Raw genomic sequence first — 26130 nt, 5'->3', positions numbered from 1 at the left:
CCTAATAAGAAAAATAAAATAATAATAATGATTTGACTTACATACATCATGAAATGAGTACCACAATAAATTTAGTGAACATCCATCATCTCATATAGATACAAGGTTAAAGAAATAGAATTTCTTTCCCTTTTGATAAGAATGCTTAGGATTTGCTCTCTTAACATTTGTATATAACATACAGCAGTGATGGAGTTCCCACTGTGATGCAGTGGGTGTAGAATCTGACTGCAGCAGCTTGGGTCCCTGCAAAGGTGCGGGTTCAATCCCCTGCCCAGCACAGTGGGTTAAAGGATCCAGCCAGCTCAGATTCAGTCCCTGGGTGAGGAACTTCCATATGCTGTGGGTGCAGCCATCAAACACATACACACACACACACACACACACACACACACACATACACACATACAAACACACAAGACACACAGCAGTGTTAATTATATTATCATTTTGTGTATTACATCCCTAGTACTTATTTGTCTTATAGCTGGAAGTTTGTATCTTTTGACGACCTTCATTGGCTTCCCCCTCCCTCCATACCACTTTCCCACACTTTCCCATGAGGAAATGCTACAAGGATTCCTTCAGGTTGACATGAAAGGATGCTGGACAGTAACTCGAAGCCATTTGAAGATCTAAAGATCTCTGTTAAAGGTAAATACATGGGCAAAATAAAAATCAGTATTGGTATAATTTTTGTTTATAACTCCACTTTTAATTTTTCATGGAATTTAAGAGAGAAATGCTACAGTAATCAAAACAGTGTAGTATTAGAATACAGCGGACGTGCAGACCAGTGGACTACAATAGAGAGCCCAAGAAACAAGCCATTGCATGTATCGTCAAATGCTTTTCGGTAAGTTGGATATCCATATGCAAAAGAATTAAATTGGACCTTTACCTTACATCCTGTACAAAAATTAACTCAAAGTGAATCAAAGACTTAAACATAAGATCTAAGTCTTTAAAACTCTTAGAAGCGGAGTTCCCGTCGTGGCGCAGTGGTTAACGAATCCGACTAGGAACCATGAGGTCGCGGGTTCGGTCCCTGCCCTTGCTCAGTGGGTTAACGATCCGGCGTTGCCGTGAGCTGTGGTGAAGGTTGCAGACGCGGCTCGGATCCCGCGTTGCTATGGCTCTGGCGTAGGCCGGTGGCTACAGCTCCGATTGGACCCCTAGCCTGGGAACCTCCATATGCCGAGGGAGCGGCCCAAGAAATAGCAACAACAACAAAAAGACAAAAAAAAAAAAAAAAAAAAAGAATCTGACTGTAGCAGTTCGGGTTGTTGGGGAGGTGCAGGTTTGATCCTCTGGCGGGTACAGTGGCTTAAAAGGATCCAACATTGCCCCAAAGGTGCAGCATAGGTCGCAGCCTCAGCCGGGATTCAGTTTCTGGCCTGGGAACTTCCATATGCCACGGCACGGGTGTGTTCACAGAATAAAAAAAAAATTTTCCCACTGCCCTTTGGCCTCCTCTCTCCCTTCTGCTGTGCAGTCCTCCCCACTGGCAGAAATACCTGCTCAACCATAAAGAGCAACATTCTCCAGCACCAACAAGACAACTCCTTAAAAGATAACATTCCTTTCTGATCTTGGAAGGAGTCACTGTGACCAACCATTTTGCACTGCAGATCTGGATTGTGTAAGCTGTCAATAATGCCCCATTTCACGTACAGCCCTCTGTCTCAAAAAAACTTATAAAACTGTGCTTTGACTTCTGCTTTTCTTAAAGGCTGTTCCTGGGTTATAATCCTCAGTTTGGCTGGAATAAAATATCCCATTTCTTTGTTAAGTCGACTGATGAATTTTTTTGCCCACACTAGACTGTAAGCTCTATGCGGATAGAAATTCTTGGTCACCATTATTTGCTCAGCATCTTTGGAGTTCCCATTGTGGCGCACTGGAAACATGCAGCTAGAAATCATGAGGTTGCAGGTTGGATCCCTGGCCTTGCTCAGTGGGTTAAGGATCTGGCATTGCTGTGAGCTGTGGTGTGGGTCACAGACGCGGCTCGGATCTGGCATTGCTGTGGCTGTACCATAGGCTGGCAGCTGCAGCTCTGATTTGACCTTTAGCCTGGGAACTTCCATATGCTGCAGGCGCGGCCCTGAAAAGACAAAGAGACACACACACACACACACACACACAAAGCATCTTCATAGTGCTTTGTGCGTGTTACGTGCTCAATAATGTTGGGGGAGAAAAGAAGGGACAAGAGGAGTTCCCATCGTGGCGCAGTGGTTAACAAATCCGACTAGGAACCATGAGGTTGCGGGTTCAGTCCCTGCCCTTGCTCAGTGGGTTAACGATCCGGCGTTGCCTTGAGCTGTGGTGTAGGTCGCAGACGCAGCTGGGATCCCGTGTTGCTGTGGCTCTGGTGTAGGCTGGCAGCTACAGCTCCAATGCGACCCCTAGCCTGGGAACCTCCATATGCCGCGGGAGCGGCCCAAGAAATGGCAAAAAGACAGAAAAAAAAAAAAAAAAAAAAAGGGACAAGAAAAGGTATTGGGGAAGTCTGTGAAAGTATGTTGTGTGAGCAGAGTGTAGGGACATAGGTAAGAGTGGCTGGACCAGAAGGGCAGGCCATAGAAGGCCATGTTGGGAAGGGCCCTGTAATTCATACTAATCAATTTGTACCTGGAGGAGTTCCCATTGTGGCGCAGCAGGAACAAATCTGACTAGTAACTGTGAGGTTTCGGGTTCGATCCCTGCCCTCGCTCAGTGGGTTAAGGATCCGATGTTGCCATGAGCTGTGGTGTAAGTCACAGATGCGGCTCAGATCAGGCATTGCTTTGGCTGGCAGCTGCAGCTCTGATATGACCTCTAGCCTGGGAACTTCCATATGCTGCAGGTGCAGCCCTAAAAAGCAAAAAAATATAAATAAATAAGAAATTTAAAAACATATATAATTCATATAAACAAAAAGTCTTAGAGACCTTCTAATTTAATGTTAAAATGTAGATGAATTCTGACCACCCCCAACCCCCCAAATTTGAGAACCAGTAATATAGTAAGCCACATGGAACTTGCTACTTGATGCATTTTAAAAAACCAAGGTCTAGGACAGTAATTGTGATATAAAGAAGAAAAACCACAACGAGTAAGTCCTAATAACCTAATGACTGCTCACATATATTCTTTTGACAGCAAGAAGAAACTTTTACCAAAAAAAAGGCAAATAGGAGGAGTTCCCGTCATGGCACAATGGTTAACAAATCCAACTAGGAACCACAAGGTTGCAGGTTCGTTCCCTGGCCTTGCTCAGTGGGCTAAGGATCTGGTGCCATGAGCTTTGGTGTAGGTCGCAGATGAGGCTCGGATCCCGCGTTGCTGTGGCTGTGGCTGTGACTTAGGCCGGCGGCTACAGCTCCGATTAGACCCCTAGCCTGGGACCCCCCCATATGCCATGGGAATGGCTCAAGAAAAGGCAAAAAGACAAAAAGACAAAAATAAATAAATAAATAAATAAAGGCAAATAATTTTGTAAAGAAACTTGAGCATTTTCTGCACAGTGTCCTCACTTCACTGACGTCATTTATACAGATTCTTCAGAATTTACTTGATGCTCTCGATGTTTGCTTCTCTGATCAATCTCCTCAGTGTTAACTTTTCTCCAAGTTTTATCTTGTGATGTAATTATGTTGCACCAACATATTCAGTATCATCCTTGTTAAACACAAACAGAAGGAGTGTTTCTCTAATCTCGTCTTTACTCTCTGTCTCTGTGTCTTTCATTTTTCTTGCCACCATTGTCAGAAAGTCCAGAAAGTCAGTTGTACTGTTTTCATCACCATTTGCTTCATTAATTTATCCTGAAACTTTGCTTCTATGGAATTTTGCCCAGGAGACCTCATCACAGTGTCTAATCTTTTGATGTTCATCACTCTCCTTGTCAATAGAGGGAAGCTTCTTTGGATTCTGCAGTCTGTTTTCCCTTCAGCTGGTCAACCATGCTGCCAGTGTCACTGTCTTCAAGTGACGGTTGCACAAAATTCAGTTCCTTAGCTCCCCTCGAACTCTCCGAAATACTATTTCTTTCTTTTCTTTTTTGGCTGCATCCGTGGCATGCAGAAGTTCCTAGGCCAGGGATTGAACCTGCACCACAGCAGTAACCAGAGCCACAGCAGTGATGATGCCCACTCCTTAACCTGCTGAGCCACCAGGGAACTCTGAAGTACTATTTTTTTTTCTGCCTTCCTTTTTTTTTTTTAAATGACTGAACCCCAGCATATGGAAGTTCCCAGGCTAGGGAATGAATCCAAGCCACAGCTGCAGCAATGCTAGATCTTTTAACCCACTGCCCTGGGCCAGATATCAAACCCACACCTTCTCATCGACCCTAGCCATGCAGTTGGATTCTTTACCCACTGCACTACAGCAGGCACTCCCCTGAAATACTATTTCTGCTTAATATTTCTTTATTTTTATATATATGTTAAGGTCAAATTTACTTGGAATAAGATTCAAAAAGCTCATGTGTGCATTCACTGGGTTTTGTCAAATTCCTTGGATTTTTGACAAACGCATTTGTGCACTGGTAACAACCCAATGAGAAAGAGGGAGTCATTTGTGCCAGTCGGGAACTGGCTTTGCACTGTCGGGCTTTGGTATTGTCTTGGTTTGGTATTTCTTAAGTACAAGTCTTCTGTATGACTATAACATGCTTGGCTCATCCATCCACTCATTGGTGGATGTTGGGTTGTTTCCAATCTATTAAGAATAAAGATGGTATGAATAAAAAGACTGTACAAAGCTTTTTGTGAGCATGTATTCTCATTACTCATCTGGAAAATATCTAGGAGTCGAGTTCCCATCATGGCTCAGTGGTTGATGAATCCGTGAGGTTTCGGGTTCGATCCCTAGCCTCGATCAGTGGGATCGAGCATAGGGATCCGGCATTGCCCTGAGCTGGGTGTAGTTCGAAGACATGGCTGGGATCTGATGTCACTGTGGCTGTGGTGTAGGCTGGCAGATGTAGCTCCTATTCCACCCCTAGCCTGGGAATCTCCATATGCCACGGGTGCAGCCCTAAAAAGCGGAAAAAAAAAAAAAAAAAAAGAAAGAAAGAAAGAAAGAAAGAAAAAGAAAAGAAAAAAAAGAAAACATCTAGGAGTGAAATGGCTGGGTTATATAGTAGTATATAGTAGGTGACATTTAGCTTTATGAGTAACTGCCAGATTTTCCAAATGTTTCACCATCTTACATTTTCCAACAATGTGTGAATATTTCAGTTGCTCCACTTCCTTGCCTACTAGTGGTAGGCGTTGTCATTGCTTTATTTTTATTTATTTATTTAATTTGTTTGTCTAGGGCCACATGCCTGGCATATGGAAGTTCCCAGGCTAGGGGTCAGATTGGAGCTGTAGCTGCTGCCCTACGCTGAAGCCACAGTCACAGCCACAGCAATGCCAGACCTACACCACAGCTCATGGCAATGCCGGATCTTTAACCCACTGAGCGATGCCAGGGATCAAACCTGCGTCCTCATGGGTACTGGTCAGGTTTGTTACCACTGAGGCACACTGGGAACTCAGCATTGTCATTGTTTTAAATGTTAGCCATTCTAGTGGGAAGGAAATGGTACCTCATGGATTTAATTTGATTTCCTTTTCAGAAAACATCAGCCATCATATTAAATGAATGCTGTTCATTTGAATTTTACTGTTTTTAATATATATTGTATATTTATATTACTGGTACAATTATATTTAATTTTAAAATTTGTTTTGTTTTTATCCTTGTACAAGGAGCTATATGATTAAGGTATTTATACTCCTTTTCTGTTTTTACATATTTAAGTAGCATCATCATAAAAATAATATAGGTCAACATTTGAGGCTCATAATTTTTCCTTTACAAGATATAAAAGCATTGCTCAAGTTTAAATCACTAACTCACATGTTTCTGCCATTCTAGTCGTTGTCTTTTTTTTTTTTTTTTTTTGTCTTTTTAGGGCTTCACCCAAGGTATATGGAAGTTCCCAGGCTAGGGGTTGAATAGGAGCTGTAGCTGCTGGCCTAGGCCACAGCCACAGCAACAGTGGATCCTTAACCCACTGAGTGAGGTCAGGGATCAGTCGAACCCACATCCTCATGGTTACTAGTCGGGTTGTATCTTGACATGTGTGCACCTTTGTGAGCTGCCCTAAGCCCTTTCTGATTCAAAATTAACAGATAATTCCTGATAGGCACTTATTACATCATGATGACCTAGGATGTCAGCAGCTTTCCCCTTTCCTTCCCCAAGCAACTCATTTCCAGGGCCACAGCCTGAGTCACACCTTTGAGCAGGACTGCTTCTCCATCCCAGCCTTGAACTCTAATAGGAATCTCTGACTCCTTTACCCCACCTACCCTTCAGGCTCCCTGACACCTTTAGTGCCTGGACCTGGCCCATTAGTCACCCCCTCTGGGTCTCATGAGCCACCCATCTTCCCTTCCTTGGTCCCCCATGAGGCCCCTTCCCTGGAGATGTGAGCCCTGGATCACATCACTCACATGTCCTCCTTGGGCCACCGGACTGTGGCTGAGAAAACCACAGACAAGAGCAGCCTCTCTGCTTCTTTGGTCTGAGCCTTCCCTGCGTCCGCTGTCAGCCAGCTCTCCTGTTGCTCACATGACCCAGCTTAAAAGGCCTCCCTTCCTCTCGAATCCCCCTGTCGTGGGCATTTCCCAATTGGCCTATCGTATCCCTTTGGCCACTGTAATTGGTTCAAGGATGAGCAAGAGACCAGCTTGGTCCAGTGAGAAAGCTTGGCTCCTGGACCCCACTCTCTCCTCCTGGAAAGCTTGTGTGAGGTTCAGCAGCTGCAGCGAGGAGGTTGACTGGCTGTGTGCAGGTCGCAGGCGGGGTCATCATCCCGAGGATGAGGAAAGCCAGCACCGTGGAAGGCAGAGTGGAGAGAAGGAGAGAGAGGGCACTTCGAACCTCAGAGTGCTCCTTGCTTCTTGGCTGCCAGGCCAATTCATCTTCTTTTGGTGAACTGGGTTTTCCTCATGGCCACTGAGCAACTCCTAAGCGAGGGGCCGCCCTCCAGTTCCCACCTCCGTCTTAGTGGCTGTCTTCGGGTCCTATTGCATAGAACAGGAATGGCTGTAGTTAACTTCCTGCTTCTACCTTAAAGAAACTGGTACTATTCTATTCTGCGTAAGAATAATCCTCTTATCTATAACAGGAGAACCTGCCCAATTCTGTCTCCATTCAGTTTGATGAACTCTACTAAATATTTCGGTAAAATGTGAGCCTTTGTTCATTGCTGTATCCCTGGTACCTACATAGCACTTGACCAAGAGTAGGAATTCAGTATGTATTTGCTGAATGAATGAGTAACTGTATTAATTTCCTATTTAGTGGAGTAAAACACAGATTTATGATGTTGTGGTTCTGGAGCTCAGCAGTCCCAAATGGGTCTCACTGAGGGAAAATCAGGGTGTTGGTAGGGCAGCTTTCTTTTCTGGAAGTTCTAGGAAAGAATCTGTTTTCTTTTTCACCTTCTAAAGGCTGCTTACATTCTTAGCTTGTGGCTCTTTTTTTTTTTTTTTTTTTTTTTGGCCTTTTTTAGGGCCACACCTGTGGCATATGGAAGTTCCCAGGCTAGCAGTCTAATTGGAGCTGCAGTTGCTGGCCTAAGCCACAGCCGCAGCAGCACAGGATCTGAGCTGCATCTGTGACCTATACCACAGCTCACAGAGGCAATGCCAGATCCTTAACGCTGAGCGAGGCCAGGGACTGAACCCACAACCTCATGGTTACAAGTTGGAGTCATTTTGGCTGAGCCACGATGGGAACTCTGTGGCTCATCTTTAAAGCCAGCAATTGGTGGTTGAGTTTTTCTCAAGATGCCATCTCTCTGGTTCTGCCTCTTCTATATTTAAAAGACTGTTGTATTCCATATGGCCCACCTGGATAAGGTTTTCCACCAAGATAATCTTATTTTATTTTTATTTATTTATTTATTTATTTATTTATTTATTTTTATTTTTGTCTTTTGTCTTTTTGTCTTTTTTGCTGTTGTTGTTGTTGTTGCTATTTCTTGGGCTGCTCCCGCGGCATATGGAGGTTCCCAGGCTAGGGGTTGAATTGGAGCTGTAGCCACCAGCCTACGCCAGAGCCACAGCAACGCGGTATCCGAGCCGTGTCTGCAACCTACACCACAGCTCACGGCAACGCCGGATCGTTAACCCACTGAGCAAGGGCAGGGACCGAACCCGCAACCTCATGGTTCCTAGTCGGATTTGTTAACCACTGCGCCACGACGGGAACTCCAAGATAATCTTATTTTAAAGTCAGCTGATTAGCAACTGTAATTCCATCTGTACCCTTAATTCCCCCTTCCCATGTACCATAACAACATAGGTACATGGGGATTAGTATCAAAAAAATGTATTGAGGAGGATGTGGTCAACCGTCTTGACTATTACCGAGGGGACAAGCAAAGTAAATTCTAGAAAGAGTCTGCTGGATTCAGATCCATGGAGGTCATTGGTCAGTATCTACTGAGCAGGTTGAGGAAGGAATGGGGAGAGGAAAGTGGACACAATGAGCACAAACTCCCACAGATATTTAGCTATAGTGAAGAAAGAGAGTGATGACTACAGGGGAACATACTGAGTTTAGGGAGAGCTTTTCAAAATGGAAGAAACATGAATAGTTTGTTTTTATTTAAAATCTTTTTTTTTTTTTTTTTTTTTGGTCTTTTTGCCTTTTCTAGGGCCACTTCTGCAGCATATGGAGATTCCCAGGCTAGGGGTCTAATCGGAGCCATAGCCACCAGCCTACGCCAGAGCCACAGCAACGCTGGATCCGAGCCATGTATGCAACCTACACCACAGCTCATGGCAACGCCAGACCCTTAACCCACCGAGCAAGACCAGGGATCGAACCCGCAACCTCATGGTTCCTAGTCGGATTCGTTAACCACTGCGCCACAATGGGAACTCCCTAAAATCTTTTTTTTGGGGGCTACACCTGTGTCATGTGGAAATTCCTGAGCTGGGGATCCCATCCGAGCCACAGTAGTGACAAGGCCAGGTCCTTAACCCACTGTACCATGAGGGAACTCTGAAACATGAATAGCTTAGGTGCTAATGGGAAGGAACTAAAAGAGGGGGACAGGTTAAAGATACAGGAAAATGGGGGGGGGAATTGATGTGTGCTTCCATAGAAGGCAGGAGAAGAGGAAATCCTCCCAGTTGGGGATTAGCACTTCCTTTGTAACTCAAGGGAAGAAGGAAAGGTAGGACATAGGATACTATGTAGATTTAGGGGCAAAAAGTTGAGGGAGTTTCTGCTTGATGGTTTTGTGAAATACAAGAAGGGGTCACTGACTGCAAATGACGGGCAGACGAACTGCACAGAGAAGCGTCTGGGAAACATGGGAGATAAAAAACTGGCAAACATGCACACAACTCCTCGGAAGCATCAAGGGTCCAGTGGAGGGTGGCGGTCATGAAGTTACAGTGGCCCCAGCCTGTGTAGTTACAGGGTCTTTGTCCTGTCCCTCTCAGACTGGCTTTGCAAACCTGAAAGAGCCAGCTTTGTTTTCCTTCCTTCCACCCTCCGTATCTTCTTTCAGCTCTTCTTTCTTTTGCCGATAGAAATCATGCATCATGTACCAGTTATCACCTGAGGCCTCTCAGCTCCAAATCCACCCTTCATGGCCTGCTTTTCAAACGTGGAGATGGGTCCTTTAAATATTTCCTAGGGAGCTGATGCAATATTAAACATTGTCAGTAGGGGGCGCAGGAGAGACATCGCAAGGGGAAGGGGCTTTTCTTTCTGGTACAGGCACCTGCAGTGTGCGGTGTTAGCAGCAGTTAGTGGCCAGCAACTTTCCCCAGCACACCCCTTAGGTGATTTTATGGTAGAGTGCCTCCAGCGAGACATCTCTGCCTTAACAGCTTAATCTAGAACCTTGAAGAGTATATTTCTAGCAAGTTCCAGAGGGCAGATTTCTAGCACGCCCCTCCAGTGCTGCACCATCATGACTCTGTCTCCCCGTTACCCATGGCTGTGCCCCCTCGGAGGTGGTCTCTATCTCAGCCCTGGCGGGGGGGGGGGGGGGAGCTTCCCTGGGCACTATGTCTCAACCTAGGGATAGTAGCTACTCCTGATATCTGCTCTTCCTATATTTGGAATTCTCTTTACTTTTTCCAGCCAGTCCTACAATCATTCTTTTTTTTTTTTTTTTTTTTTTTTTGTATTTTTAGGGCTGCACCTGTGGTATAGGGAAGTTCCCAGGCTGCCGGCCTACACCACAGCCACAGCAAGGAAAGATCTGAGCCGCGTCTTCGATCTGCCCCACAGCTCACAGCAATGCCAGAGCGAGCAATGCCCCACTGAGCGAGGCCAGGGATCGAACCCGCATCCTCATGGATACTAGTCAAATTCATTCCTGTTGAGCCACAATGGGAACTCCTACAATCATTCTTTATATTAAACTTTACCTTTTTAATTTCTGTGTGATTTATGTCTGCTGATTGGATCTATGGCTTTGGCTTTGAGTGCAGTGTTGAGCTCCTTGATGGGAAATGGGATGCTGGTAATTTACCACGTGAAGTCATGTCACAATTAATCAAGCTATTGGTTGTTTATTGGGATGAAATGCCAGCTGAGGCACATGGCTTGGAGGCTAAGTAGCTGCTTCATTTGGCAGGACAGTAATGATGGCTTTGAAGACTGGCCCTTTGAGCACTTAGAGAGAAAAACCACAAGCTCACATTTTTAACTCTCAGCTTAAGTCACTTAACGCTCAGTGTAAGAAGCTAGGGTTGCCACAATAGCTCTGAAAGAAATCCATCTTTTTTTCTTTCTCTCTTTCTCTCTTTCTTTTTCTCCTTCTTTCATTCTTTCTCAGACCCCACCTGAGGCATATGAAAGTTCCCAGGATAGGGGTGGAATCGGGACTGCAGCTGCTGGCCTACACCACAGGCACAGCAACACGGGATCAGAGCCGAGACTTTGACCTGCACCACAGCTCACAGCAACGTTGGATCCTTAACCCCCTGGGCAAGGCCAGGATTCAAAGCCACGTCCTCATGAATACTAATCGGATTCAGTAGCACTGAGCCACAATAGGAACTCCAAGAATCTCGTATTTCTTGTATCCACAGGGCTGATGGTGTTGAAAATGAAACACAAATTTATGCATGAGGGTTATTGAATTACAGCAGGAGTTGAGTTCAGAGTCTCACCAACTTTCTCATGTGAATGTTAGGGCATGAATTATTAAAGAATGGGATTCTAAAACTTGGGGTGGGAACATAAGTTTGGATTCGGATGAAAGTGACAATTTCTTATGGAAGGTGAAAAGCCAAAGGGGTGGCTTATCCAGTTGTTAATTAACTGCTTCTCAGATCCAAATCCAATGCAGCACTTTCATTGCCTGTGCTGCAAGAATGAAGATGGGTCCTTTAAATGTATTTTCTCTGCCAGCTAGTGTGAGGTCCAGCTTTTCCAGTAAAGGAACTGAGGAGCCATTGCAGAAGGGTTTTCCTTCCTGTTCCTGATGTAGACTTCTATGAGCTGGGCAGCTTCTCCAGTCCCCAGCTCTTGCTTCCTGGGTACCTTCCTTATTCTGGCTGCTGGTTCTACTCAGCGATGGTGGCTGGAAACCTGAGAGGCATCTGGACCTTCTGTTTCCCCTACTGTCCCATATACTGATCAAGTCAAATGGATTCTGTCTGCTGGATATTTTTAAAAATTGTATTTATTTTATTTTTTGCTTTTTAGGGCCGCACCCGTGGCATACGGAGGTTCCCAGGCTAGGGGTCTAATCGGAGCTGTAGCCGCCAGCCTATACCACAGCCACAGCAACGCCAGATCTGAGTCGCGTCTGTGACTACACCACAGCTCAGGGCAACGTCGGATCCTTAACCTACTGAGCAAGGCCAGGGATCAAACCTGCATCTTCATGGATACTAGTCAGATTCTTTCCCACTGAGCCATGTTGGGAATACCTCTGCTGGATATTTCTCATCCCCTTTTTCCTCCGCCCCCCCACCCCCCACCCCAACTCACCCCCTCTCCATTCCCACTCTCACTGCTTCCACTCCAGACTTGCTTGGAAGGTTTTCATAGCTTCTGGCCTACAGCCTCTGCCTGTATTTTCACCTCAAATTAATTCATTCTCCACACTTCAGACAGAGTGATTTTACTAAAATAAAATCTGATCCTTTCCTTCTCCAGCTTAAATTCTTCAAATGGGTTCCTATGGTTTATAACAGTGGTCTCCAAACTTTGTCCCTCCACCCCATCAGTGAAACGTTTTTGAGCATGCAACCATAGTCCGTGTACATTAAGTTATATGTAAGTTCTGCTCAAAATTATGAATATGATAAAGTATATACAAAAAAGGAATGAAAATGGGCAAGATAGAAAATATGGGGCTTCCCGTCATGGCACAGCAGAAACGAATCTGACTAGTATCCGTGAGGATGTGGGTTCGATCCCTGGCCTCGCTCTGTAGGTTAAGGATCCAGCCTTGCCCTGAGCTGTGGTGTAGGTCTCAGACACAGCTCAGATCCAGCGCTGCTGTGGCTGTGGTATAGGCCAGCAGATGTAGCTCTGATTCGACCCCTAGCCTGGGAACCTCCGTATGCCTCGGGTATGGCCCTGATAAGACCAAAAAAACCCTCCCAAAACCTACCTCTCACCTGTGTCACCTTCTCTTGCTTTTCTAGTTGAAGTTGGAGACTTCTGTCCAAGATCTCATTGCCCTTTTTTTCATACCTTTTTTTTTGGCGGGGGGGTTGCAAAGAAGAGAGTTTATTGAGAACAGAAATGCTGCAAATGCAGCGGGACCACTTCCTGATAACCAGGGAGAGCCAGCCCTTTTTTTCACTCTTTACCATTGCATCTGCATTAGTGGCAGCTTCAAAATCTCTACCTCAGAATTCATAGAGGCAGAAATTTGGTTTGGATAGTTGGGTTTGGAGGGCTTTGCAGCTACCTGACTTGTCTTGTATTAATCACATCCTTTTTGCTTCTATTGTAGGGATTTATTTGGAGTGAGTTTACTGGGGACTTAACCTGAAGATGATGAAGATATTGAACCCCACCCCCGCCCCGGGCACTGGCGGTTGGTACAGCATCGGTCAGTGTGTTTATAGGGGACTCAGCAGGTTAGGAACCTGAGGCTTCATCCCTGGCTTCATCAGTGGGTTAAGGATCTGGCATTGCTACAGGCTGCAGTGTAGGCCACAGATACGGCTCGGATCCAGTGTTGCCATGACTGTGGCATAGGCCAGCAGCTGCAGCTCCAATTCGACCCCTAGCCTGGGAATTTCCATGTGCTGCAGGTGTGGCCCTAAAAAGAAAAAAAAAAAAAAAGAAGTACAAAGTATCATTAATGAAAGTGGACAGAGATGACCACGAGTCAATAGTACTTTGTACTTCAACCACCTTCCAGCAGAGCATCTCAAAGGACTGGACATCCTACCCTTTCACATAGATCAGGAGGCTCAGTGATGACGAATCCTCTTAAGACCTAAGTATACCCCTTGTCAGGGTGAAATTAGCAGCTATTTTCCAAATCATAGAGATATTGAAAAACAGCTTTGGTCAGGACACAGGTATTGCATTTGGCTTGTCTTAAGTTCCTGGCCTAGGCGGATGGGGTATTGCAGAAATGTGTGTGTACAAACACATGCACACAAGTGGGGGAGGGTGTCGAACTTGATAACACCAGGAGGTGGCAGGCTGGTAGGAGGGGCACTGGCTTTGGTATGGGACAAAGTTCTGACTCTGCCCTTACTAGCTGTGTGACTCTAGAAAATTAGCAAATTCCCATGAGCCTCAGTTTCCTTTTTGGGTAAAAGAAGATTGTAACTCCTGCCTTGATGACTTCTATGTGGATGAGACAATCCCATGTGTGCAAAATATCTAGTACATAATAGAGATTGAATGAATATTTCCTGTAGCTTCTTTTCTCTCTCTCTCTCTCTCTTTTTTTTTTTTTTTTTTTTGGACCTCTCCCTACAGCATGTGGAAGTTCCTGGGCCAGGGATGGAACCTGAACCACCCAAGCTGCTGCAGTGGCAATGCTGGATCCTTAACCCACCACGCCACCAGGGAACTCTCAATTGTTAACTTTTATTTTGCTTGCTATAACAAAAGCTAACAAACCTAAAGTAAGATGGAAGATTTTCTGAACTTCAAATAAATGCTTATGGACAAGTGGTGATATTTGTTTCTTTGAGATTCATTAAGGTTATGAAAAAAAGATCATAAAAAATATGTTGATTCTCTTTAATCTGTAGTTTCCATTTTAGCTCATGTGTGTTTCATTTCCCAAGTTGAGAGTTACTGCCTAATGCTTTTATATTTTGGATGACATCTTTTGGGGTGGGATATTCTTTCTTTTGTCTTTTTAGGGCCTGAGGCATATAGAGGTTCCCAGGCTAGGGATCAAATTGGGGCTGTAGCCACTGGCCTACACCACAGTCACAGCAAGGCCAGATCCAAGCTGCACATTTGACTGACACCACAGCTCATGGCAACACCGGATCCCTAACCCACTGAGCAAGGCCAGGGATCGAACCTGCATCCTCATGGATACTAGTCAGGTTTGTTAACCACTGAGGCACAACGAAATATCGTCGAAATATTCTTTTTTTTTTTTTTTTTTTTGTCATTTTGCCATTTCTTGGGCCACTCCCACGGCATATGGAGGTTCCCAGGCTAGGGGCTGAATCGGAGCTGTAGCCACCGGCCTACGCCAGAGCCACAGCAACGTGGGATCCAAGCCGAGTCTGCGACCTACGCCACAGCTCAAGGCAATGCCAGATCGTTAACCCACTGAGCAAGGGCAGGGATCGAACCCACAACCTCATGGTTCCTAGTCGGATTCGTTAACCACTGCGCCACGACGGGAACTTCCTGTGAAAATATTCTTGTTTCACTTTTTCTTCTTCAGTCCTTCCTTTGAGTGGGTGGAGGCTATGGGAAGTTCTGAGGGTAGCTGAAGGTTCTTCTCATCCATAGGTCATGCTTTCCAGCAAAAACATCTGTGAAATGCTTTCTCTATCCTTTTTCTTCCTTTTTTTTTTTTTTTTGCCACACCTGCCACATGTGGAAATTCCTGGGCCTGGGATCAAACCCAGGCCACAGCAGCAATTCAAGCCGCTGCAGTGACAATGCCAGATCCTTAACCTGCTGAGCCACCAGAGCACTCTCCCTATCTTTGAAGTTCAGTAGCTTAGCCAGGATTGGCTCTGGGCCAGTCCCTCTGTATTAATTTTTGAGGTAGTTGGTGTGCCTTTTGACTCCTGATTATATTCTCCTATATCTCTGCATACTCTTCCTATTTCTTTTTTTAGGTCCTTTGTCTCTGAGTCATCAGTTACAACCGAGTGTTGGATTGTCTCTCTCTCTCTGTTTTTTTGTTTGTTTGTTTGTTTCCAGCCAAGCCTGAAGCATGTGGAAGTTCCCAGGACCAGAGTTTTTTTATTTTTATTTTTTGCTTTTTAGGGCCATACCTGTGGCATATGGAGGTTCCCAGGCTAGGGGTTGAATCGGAGCTACAGCCACTGGCCTACACCACAGCCACAGCAACAAGGGATCCAAGCTGTGTCTATGACCTGCACCGCAGCTCACAGCAACACTGGATCCTTAACCCACTGAGCAAGGTCAGGAATTGAACCCAGAACCTCATGGTTCCTAGTCAGATTTGTTTCCACTGCACCATGACAGGAACTGCCCCCCCCAGGGCCAGAGTTTGCCCTCATGCCACGACAGTGTCCCGAACCACAGCAGTGACAATGTCAGATCCTTAACCTACTGAGCCACCAAGGGAACTCCTGGATTGTTTCTCACTAATGTCCACAATTGTGAATTTTTTCCAGGTGCTTTAATCTGTGCTCCATCCCCGTGGACTTCTTTTTCTGCTCCTGTAAACACCAAGTATTTTCGTTCCTCAGGACCTTTGCACATGCTCTTCCCTGCATGGAATGGCTTCCCATACCTCTCACCATAGCTGGATCTTTCTCCTCATTCAGGCCTTAGCTCAAGCATCACCTCTACAGAGGATTTCTCACTCTGTTTAGAACAGGAGCTCACGCTCCTTCCCGTCACAGCACCCTGCTTCGCTCAGAGTGGATACCACACACAAAAGTTAGCTTGTTGCTTATTTTTAAAAATTACTATGCCACAGGTGCAGCCCTGGGAAAAAAAAAAAAAAAAAAAAAAAAAAGGAGTACCTGTTGTGGCTCAGTGGATTAGGAACCACTGGTATCCATGAGGATGTGGGTTCCAACCCAGGCCTTGCTCAGTGGGTTAAGAATCTGGTGTTGCTGCATGCTGTGGTGTAGGTTGCAGATGTGGCTCAGAGCCCGAGTTGCTGTAGCTGTGGTGTAGGCCTGCAGCTGCAGTTCCAATTCAATCCCCAGCCTGGGAACTTCAAACTGCAGCAGGTGCAGCCTGAAGAAGGAGAAGAAGGAGGAGAGGAAGAAAAGAATCCAACTGCAGTGGCTCAGATCTCTGTGCAGAAGTGGGTTTCATCTCTGACCTTGGAACTTCCATATACTGTGTGGCCATTAAAAAAACCCCAAACCAAAAAACCAGAAAGCCAAAATAAGAGTTCCCTTTGTAGCTCAGTGGTTAAGGAGCCTGACTAGGATCCATGAGGATGTGGGTTCGATCCCTGACCTTGCTCAGTGGGTTAAGGATCCAGCATTGCCATGAGCTGTGGTGTATGTAGTTCTCAGATACGGCTCAGATCCAGTTGCTGTGGTTGTGGTGCAGGCTGGCAGCTGTAGCTCTGATTCGACCCCTAGCCTGGGAACTTCCATAAGCTCTGGGTGGGGCCTTAAAAACCAAAACCAAAAAAAAAAAAAAAAAAAAAAAAGCCAAAACAGCTAAATTTAAGAGTTTCCGCTGTCATGCAGGTTGTAGTTTTGGCTTGGATTTGGCCCCTGCACCATACACTGTGCCATGGGTGCAGCCAAAAAAAAAAACCAAATAGGCAGATTTCGATATTTCCTAGCATTATCTATCACAGACTACCTTTTAAAGGACCTGAGTATCATTTTTGTGCATCTAAAATGTTTAAGCATCCTAATTACTATACGATCCAAAAATGGACACAGTTTTACCCCCAAGTGCATGGAGTTTGTACACATTAAATAGGTACAGTTTTTATATGTCAATCATACCTCCATAAAGTGGGGCGGGGGGGAACAATACAACTTTCAAAAAAACGAAATCAGGGGTTCTTGTGTGTGCGCAGTGGAAACAAATACAATTAGGAACCATGACGTTACCGATTTGATCCTTGGCCTCATTCAGTGGGTTAAGGATCCGGCATTGCCGTGTGCTGTGGTGTAGGTCACAGATGCATCTCGGATCTGGCTGTGGCTGTGGTGTAGGCCGGCAGCTACAGTTTTGATTCAACCCCTAGCCTGGGAACCTCCTATGGGAATCTCCATAGGCTGCAGGTTCGGCCCTAAAAACCAAAAAAAAAAAAAAAAGAAAAATCAGTAGACACTTTTTTTTCAAACTTTCATCAAGATTAATTTACTTCATCGGTGATCTCTTTAGGCCAGATGAAAATGATCCTTTGTAACTCTTTGGGTTTTCTTGGACCCAAAGGCTTTTTGCTAGTGTATTTCACTCCGTCTCCAAATGGAAGGTCATTTTCCATTTCCACTTTAAGTTGCTCCCTGGTGTATTTAGTTAAGCTTCATTCTGGTTCACCAGAACAAAGGCATCCCGGCTGCCCAGGGCTGAATGCGCCCATTGTCTGATTTCATTGTGTCCTATTTCCATGGGGAAGATTCCAGAGGTGGTGGGGGAGCAGGTTGTAGGAGCTCCCAGCTTTCCTCCCTAACTAAATACTTGAGGAACAGGCCTGGATTGAGGAACAGGAGCGAGAAGCCAACATAGGGCTTGGAATCCTTCCTGGTGCTGAGTACAGGGTTGCTGGGGGAGAGAAGTGAAACGAGGGCTTGGACCTGCTCCCAGGTTTCTGGAGGATTTCCCCAGTTTGTCCTCTAGCCCGTCTTCTCTCTCTTGCTCTCTCTCTCTCTCTCTCTTTTTTTTTTTTTTTTTTTTTTTTTTTAAGGGCTGCACCTGAGGCATATGGAAGTTCCCAGGCTAGGGGTCGAATCAGCTACAGCTGCCGGCCTACACCACAGCCACAGCCACAGCCACGCCAGATCCGAGCCGTATCTTCAACCTATACTACAGCTCACAGCGAGGTCAGAGATCAAACCTGCGTCCTCATGGATACTAGTCGGATTCGTTTCTGCCGCACCACAACGGGAACTCCCTGCCTTGTCTTTCTAACCTCCTCCCCCTTTTCTCTCCGTTCTTTTTTTTTTTTTTTTTTTTTTTTTTGTATCCTGGGAACTATGGGGAATAAATATTCATCTTTTTTCCACGGGCAATATTTTAATGGAAGAGAGTCCAATAAATACTATTTCTGATTTAAAAATAGTAACCTGCTCAACTCTTGAGATGTCCTCTCTTGTGCCCTCCAATCCTCCTTTCCTGATGGCCTGGAATTTCATTGACCACCTCTGGATACAGCCATCTTCCCTCCGACTCTTTGGTCTTTTCAACGTGTTCTTTTGCATTTCTGTGTTTTTTGTTTTTTCTGTTGAGCCGCATCCATGCAGATGGAAGTTCCCAGGCTAGGGGTTGAATCAGAGCCGCAGCTGCCGGCCTACACCACAGCCAGAGCAATGCAGGATCCGAGCTGATTCTGTAACTTAAACCACAGCTCATGGCAATGCAGTGCCAGATCCTTAACCCACTGAATGAGGCCAGGGATTGAATCTGAAACCTCATGGTTCCTATTCGGATTCGTTAACCGCTGCACCATGACGGGAACTCTCATTTTTGTATTTTTTTTTTTTTAATTTTGTATCTGGAAATAAAAGTTAGGTTTCATTTGGGCTGAAGGGAAATGTATAGAAAAGCAGATAAATTATTTCAATCTTCGTTAGCATTAACGTTAAAGATGTTTGGGGGTTTACTCATTTTTCTATCAGTTTCCTGCCTATCAGCCAGTGAAATCTTCTAGAGTAGTAGGTAATGTTCTCCTCAGGTTTTGAATTCTTTTACTTCAAGAGGAAAGTAATTTTTACTCCTCTTTAAAAAAAATTTGGGGGGAGTTCCCGTTGTGGCACAGCAGAAACGAATCCGACTAGCATCCATAAGGGTGTTGGTTGGATCCCTGGCCTCGCTCAGTGGGTTAAGGATCTGGCGTTGCCACGAGCTGTGGTATAGGTTGCAGACACAGCTCGGATCTGGCGTTGCTGTGGCTGTGGTGGAGGGGGGCGGCTACAGCTCCAATTAGACCCCTAGCCTGGGAACCTCCATAGGCTGCAGGTGCGGCCCTAAAAAGCAAAAATAAAAAATAAAATGAAAAAAAAAAAACATTTTTAAGGGGATGAGCTCATTTCAGAGACAGAAACACAGGGTGACAGGAGTCCTGGGAGACAAGACATAGGATCCAGCCCATGTGAGGAATCACACTCCAAGCAGAGAAAGGGCACGAGGAGCAAAGGCCCTGTGCTAGGGAGGCGGCTGGTCAGAGCCTTGCCTGCTCCTGGCTTTGACTTCTCCTGGGGCTGTTCCGGCCCACAGCTGGTCCCACTGACCCTCAGTCACATCTGGACACATGTCCTTTTACGCCTGTCCTGTGGGCCAACCCTGTGTGGGACTGGGGCTGACCTTGGCCTCTTCCTGGAGTTGGGGGGGGCACTGTAGAGCCCCCTGAGGATGTCACTTGGCATGGCCACCTGGCTCAGAGCCCTCACTCAGGACGGGCAGGTGCCTCCTGGGTCTGACCCCCCCCCCCCCCGGGTCCTGCTGGTTATGGTGCTGGGCAGTCCTTCTGGACGGCCCAGTCCCCAGAGGGGCCTGGCCACTTTCCCCCGTGCTTGATGAGCCTGGTCTCTACTCACCTAACTAGGGACAATAGATGTGTTTTCTCTGTCACCTTGGGCCTCCGAGGAAGTGGCTGAGGGCAGGGCTGGGCCACTCCAGCCTTCGCCTGCCACTGTACACAGAGCGTCGTGCCTCTTGGTGCCGGAGTTGACCCTGCTCAAGCGTTTGCACAAACACAAAGTTGAGAAATACTGCTTGCTGGAGGGGTGCGTAAGGCAAAGGGAACTGGTTGTCCCCTGAGGAGGAGACAGTCTGCTAGCTTCAGCTTTTCCATGTTGGGCCCTTTGTGGGAAGGGCTGACCTCAGTGTCTCTCTACTTGGTGAGTTACTTAGCCTCTTTGGGTTTTTTTTTGTTTGTTTTTTGGGGTTTTTGTTTTGTTTGTTTTTTGTCTTTTTTTAGGGCCACACTGCAGCATATGGAGGTTCCCAGGCTAGGGGTCACATTGGAGCTACACCTGCCAGAGTACACCATAGCCACAGCAATGGTGGGATCTGAGCCACGTCTGTGACCTACACCACAGCTCACAGCAACACCGGATCCTTAACCCACTGAGTGAGGCCAGGGATCGAACCCCCAACTTCATGGTTCCTAGACGGATTCGTTTCCACTGCGCCATGAAGGGAACTCCTATTTAGCTTCTTTGGAACCCAAGTTCCTCGTCTTTGAAATGAGGCGTGAGACCACATATTCCCTGAGATCCTTGCATCTTGGCCATGGTACAAGTCAGTTAACGAGACTGGTTTTCCAGTAAGCACACCCCTCTGAACAGAGCTGTGGTCCTTAAGCTCAGACTTTCTGTATTCCTCTAATCTCATAATCACCCCAAATGGGGGGGGGGAGGCACACTTGAGGGGGGCTTCCTCCCCTCCTTCCTCCTTCCCTCCCTCCTTTCTTCCTTCCTGGCTTCATTGCTTTTTTGTAGCCTTGCTTACCTCTTACAGTCTTATGTCTTTGGATGCTAAAGTTGACGTTTATAAACAGCCTTCGGAGCCAGGTCTTGTGGATACGTGAGGGTGAAACATGATCCGTAACGTTCCCAGAGAGTGGGCTGGGAGCTCTGAAATGCTGTCTGCCAGTCACTGGGCCACAGTTCATACTTCGTGCCAAGTTCAGAATTACACATGAAAAATAGCCTTCGTGTCAAAGGACTAAGGCGCGAGAAACCTCCCATTCTTACAACCCATGTATTTTCTCGGTTCTGGAATTTTTAACTACTTTGATGACTGGTTTGGTTGTACCAGGCACTCTCACTGCTGTTTTCTCTAAAACTTGCCGATTTGTCCAGCTCCTTTGAGAGATTGTTAGGATTTATAAGTCGAAATATGTTCTACATATTCTAGGTCACTTTATTCATTTGTGTTTTTTTTTTTTTAATTTTTTTTCCCCACTGTACAGCAAGGGGGTCAGGTTATCCTTACATGTATACATTACAATTACATTTTTTCCCCCACCCTTTGTTCTGTTGCAACATGAGTATCTAAACAAAGTTCTCAATGCTGTTCAGCAGCATCTCCTTGTATATCTATTCTAAGTTGTGTTTTTTTTTTTTTGTTTTGTTTTGTTTTTAGGGCTGTGCCTGCAGCATATGGAGGTTGGTGGGAGTAGAATCGCAGCTGTAGCCACTGACCTAACGCCACAGCCACAGCAAGGCTGGATCCTTAACCCACTGACTGAGGCCAGGGATCGAACCTGCGTCCTCTTGGATGCTAGTCAGATGCATTTCCGATGAGCCACTATAGGAACTCCATTCCAGGTCACTTTACAAATTAGACCAAATCTTTAAAATTTACTTTCCAGCTTTCATTAAGGCGGTTAGCCATTATTTATCTATTTCGTTTCTTTTTTGGCTGCCCTGCAGCATATGGAGTTCCCTGGCCAGGGATCAGATCCGAGGCGCAATTTCGACCTATACCGCAGCTGTGGCAATGCCCGGATCCTTAATCCACTGTGCCAGGTTGGGGATGGGATCTGCGTTTCAGTGCTCCCAAGACGCCACCAATCCTGTTGTGCCACAGCAGGAACTTCAGCCATCATTTAAAGAGAATAGAATCTTCTTGCTCTCTCTCTCTCTCTTTTTTTTTTTTTTTTTTTTTTTTTTTTTTTTTTGCTTTTTTAGGACTGCAGCCAAGGCCTATGGAAGTTCCCAGGCTAGGGGCTGAATCAGAGCTGCAGCTGCTGGCCTACACCACAGCCCCAGCAACACCGGATCCCGGTCAGGGATCAAACCCGCCTCCTCATGGGTACTGCTCAGGTCTGCTGAGCCACAACAGGAACTCCGAGAAGATAATCTTCTGAACTTTCCCTCATTTTCACAGGTTACAAGGTGCCTGTATGGGCACAGGTGTAGGTTACAGACAGATGGCTTCTCTCCCGGTATAACCAAGATACCGTTTCTAACTATGTCATTGTGCAGCTGTAGAATGAAAAGCCACTTGGCGGTGAGTTATGTTGGGACTTCAGGCAACGTGTGGGTGGCTGGATTTACAGGGCCTTTTCTTTTCAGTCAGAAAGTTCCACAGGTGGGTGGCCTTAGCGGTTAAGGATCTAGCACTGCTGTGGCTTGGGTTCGATCCCTGACCCGGGGAACTTCCACATGCTCTGGGCGGGGCCAAAACGAAGAAACAAACAGAAAACCGGACCCTTTTCCTACCTTCTACACACCATCTGTGGCTGGCAGCTTCTGACATGGCTCCCAAAAATCCTGCCTCCTGGCATTGACTTCCTTGCGTAAGACCTTCCTCTTAAGTGTGGGTTGGACCTGATGACTCATTTCTTTCTTTCTTTTTTTCCTTTTTAGGGCCGCACTGAGGCATATGAAAGTTCCCAGGCTACGGGTCAAAATGGAGCTACAGCTGCCAGCCTACACCACAGCCACAGCAACTCAGGATCCAAGTCGCATCTGCCACCTACACCACGGCTCCCGGCAATGCTGGATCCTTAACCCACTGCGGGAGGCCAGGGATCAAACCCACATCCTCACGGGTCCTCGTCAGATTCTCTTCCACTGCACCACAACCCTCCTGATGACTCATTTCTAAGGAATGGAATTCACAACCGTGATGAGATGTCACTTCCATGATTAGGTTCCTTATGAAAGGTGATGACTTCCAGCTCACTGCCACTCCCTTTGCTCTCTGCTGGCTTACCCTGAAAAGCAAGCTGCCATCTGGTGAGGTTCAGATAGTAAGGGACTTGATGACTGGGCAGCAGTCACCAAGGAACTACAGTCCCCAGTCCAACAGTCAGTGGGGAAGTGAATCTTGCCAAAGCCACATGCAGGAGCTTTGAAGCACCTCCTTCTCCAGTCAGACCTTCAGGTAAGACTGCAGCCTAGGAGTTCCTATCATGGCGCAAAGGAAACGAATCCAACTAGGAACCTGAGGTTGTGGGTTGATCCCTGGCCTTGAGCAGCAGGTTAAGGATCCAGCATTGCCATGAGCAGTGGTGTAGGCTGTAGACACAGCTCGGATCTGGCGTTGCTGTGGCTGTGATGTAACCTGGCAGCTATAGTTCCAATTCGACCCCTAGCCTGGAAACCCCCATATGCCATGGGTGTGGCCCTAAAAAGCAAAATAAAATAAAATAATTGGAAAAAAAAAAAGGTAAGATTGCTGCCAGTCTGGCTGAATGAAACCTTGACATAGCCTGTGAGAAACCCTGAGAAAGAGGACACAGCGAGGCTGTAGACTCCTGAGAGACTAGATTCTTAATAGAGAAAAACTGTGAGTTAATAAATATTGTTATTTTAAGCCAGTAATGGTTTAAGGTTTGGGGTAATTTGTTGTGCTCCAGTAAATCACTGATACATCCTTCAAGATGGTCAAAACCCCTCACTCTCTTAACAGTGTCTTATCAACCAGAACTCCTTCTCGTGTATTAAGTGTTTGGCTTCGAGGTTTAATTTTACTGAAATTTGCTATCAAGAAGGTTGGACTCGGTCATTGCGAAAGTTCCCTTCAGCTCTACATTTCAGGGACAAATCCTTTGCTCCAAAAAACAACCATTTTTTCATCCTCATGAAGTAAGAAGGCTTCAGTGGTCACAGTTGCTGGCGCAAGATGAGCTGGCTGGCTGTGCAGAGGGCTGCTGCTGTGAGTGGATTAAGGGGCAGCATGTGCAGCCATGACCCCTACAAGCTCCTTTGCACCTCCACCCTCTGGAGGGGCCCGGGGTCCTCACTGTCAGCCACCCCATCCCACTCTGGGTGGACCCTGCCTCCAACACTTTACAGTTTGCTCTTATTGTGGTTCCTGTCCCATAATATTGTGGAAGATTAACTTCTGGGATTCCTTTTTGTTTGTTTGGTTTTTGTCTTTTTGTCCTTTTAGGACCGAACCCTCAGCATATGGAGGTTCCCAGGCTAGGGGTCTAATCAGAGCTGTAGCTGCCGGCCTACACCACAGCCACAGCAATGCAGGATCTGAGCCGTGTCTGCAACCTACACCACAGCTCACAGCAACGCCGGACCCTTAACCCACGGAGCGAGGCCAGGGACCGAACCCGCAACCTCATGGTTCCTAGTCAGATTCATTAACCACTGAGCCATGATGGGAACTCCTGGGATTCCTTTTTGGTTTCCTTTTCAAGAACAGGTGCCGGAGTCCTCCCTTCTCTTCTTGCTTTGAGGACATTGAGGCAAAGTCGTGTTAAATGGTCCACTCTGGCCTGATCTTGGACTCCTCCCTCCAGAGGGCAGGGCGTCAACCTTGAAGTACTTCCATTGAAAAAGGAATGTAGGGCTCCCCTAGGATGGTGCTGGTGCTGCCAGCACACCCTGAAACATCTGTCTTGGACATTTCATGCTGCTACCTTAATTCTCCAGCCTGGTATGACAGTGATATCTTCAGCTTTAAACTATTTTTCCCTCTTTCTCTTCCTTTCAGTTTTCCCTGTGTTCTGCCCCTTTCTCCGTCTCTTTATACCACTTTCCTATATCATCTGCTACAGCTAAAGACATTAAAAGAGGGTTTTTTGTTTTTTTGGCCACACCTCTGGCATGAGGAATTTCCTGGGCCAGGGATCGAACCCTCAATATAGCAGTGACAATGCTGGAAGCTTAACCTGCTGAGCCACCAGGGAACCAAGAGTTTTTGGTTTCGTTTTTGTTTTTTTAGGGCCAAGCAGTTCCCAGTCTAGGGGTTTAATTGGAGCTGTAGCCACCAGCCCACGCCACAGCCACAGCAACACGGGATCCGAGCTGTGTCTGCGACCTACACCACAGCTCTTGGCAACACTGGATCCTTAACCCACTGAGCAGGGCCAGGGATTGAACCCATGTCCTCATGGATACTAGTCGGGCTTGCTACTGCTGAGCCACCACAGGAACTCCTTTTTTTTTTTTTTTTTAAACCAAGTAGACATACATCAATTAATAATTTAAACAAACAATAAATTCTGGGATTTTTCCTTCTCAGCCCCAGCACTCTAACAAGCATCGATGGCTGTGATTTTTGAGGTCAGGGTCTGTGGCCAGGGCCTGGGCAACAGGTCCCTTGGCAGCTTGTAGAGGCGGTTGTGGACTAATGGATTTCCTGGGGCTGCTCACCCGATGGGTCAATGGACATTCACATCAATAGTTATGAATATTCCAAATGCCTCTGGGTCTTACCCTCACCTGCTGTCATAGGATCTTCCTCCCACCCTTGTTGGGAGTCTTCTTGGGTGTCTTACCAGTGCCCCTGACAGGTGGCAGGTTTGTTACCCCAGGGCACTGCCAGATTCTCCCCCTGCTCTGGTCTCCTTGGTTAAATGCCCACAGCTCCTTGCCAGGCCTTATGCCATCTGGGCCAGTGGCATCCTTGTAGATCCTGGTGTCCTGCTGAGGAGGGCACTGTGCTCTGAAGCTTCTGAAGTCAAAAAATGCTTATGGAGGGCGTCCCCATCGTGGCTCAGCAGTAACGAACCCGACTAGTACCCCTGAGGATGCGGGTTTGATCCTGGCCTTGCTCAGTGGGTTAAGGATCCCGCATTGCTGGGCAGTGGTGTAGGCCGGCGGCTGTAGTTCTGATTTGACCCCTAGCCTGGGAACTTCCATATGCTGTGGGTGCGACACTTTAAGAAAATGCTTTTGGAGTTCCCTGGTGGCTCAGATGGTTAAGGATCAAGAGGCACTGCTGTGTCTCTGGTTACAGCTGCGGTGAGGATTCAATCCCTGGCACAAGAACTTCCACATTCTGTGGGTGCAGCAAAAAAAAAAAAAAAAAAGTGCTTAAAACTCCAGTATTGGTCAACGCCCTATG

General features: G+C 46.4%; 1 long non-coding RNA gene across 4 annotated transcripts in view; it reads left to right on the top strand.

The window, feature by feature from the left end:
• The window catches only part of LOC102162776, a 46967-nt gene that overhangs the window by 8487 nt on the left and 12350 nt on the right, over positions 1 to 26130 (top strand). The window contains exons 2-4 of one of the 4 annotated variants that reach the window (XR_001307405.2): positions 488 to 654; positions 12995 to 13093; positions 13981 to 14182. This is a non-coding gene — a long non-coding RNA (uncharacterized LOC102162776). The other 3 variants (XR_002342340.1, XR_001307408.2, XR_001307404.2) reach the window with 3 other exon arrangements.

This window comes from Sus scrofa, chromosome 3, assembly GCF_000003025.6.
Source record: "Sus scrofa isolate TJ Tabasco breed Duroc chromosome 3, Sscrofa11.1, whole genome shotgun sequence".
In the NCBI taxonomy this organism is placed as follows: domain Eukaryota; kingdom Metazoa; phylum Chordata; class Mammalia; order Artiodactyla; family Suidae; genus Sus; species Sus scrofa.
This window is presented reverse-complemented; position numbering and strand designations above follow the sequence as displayed.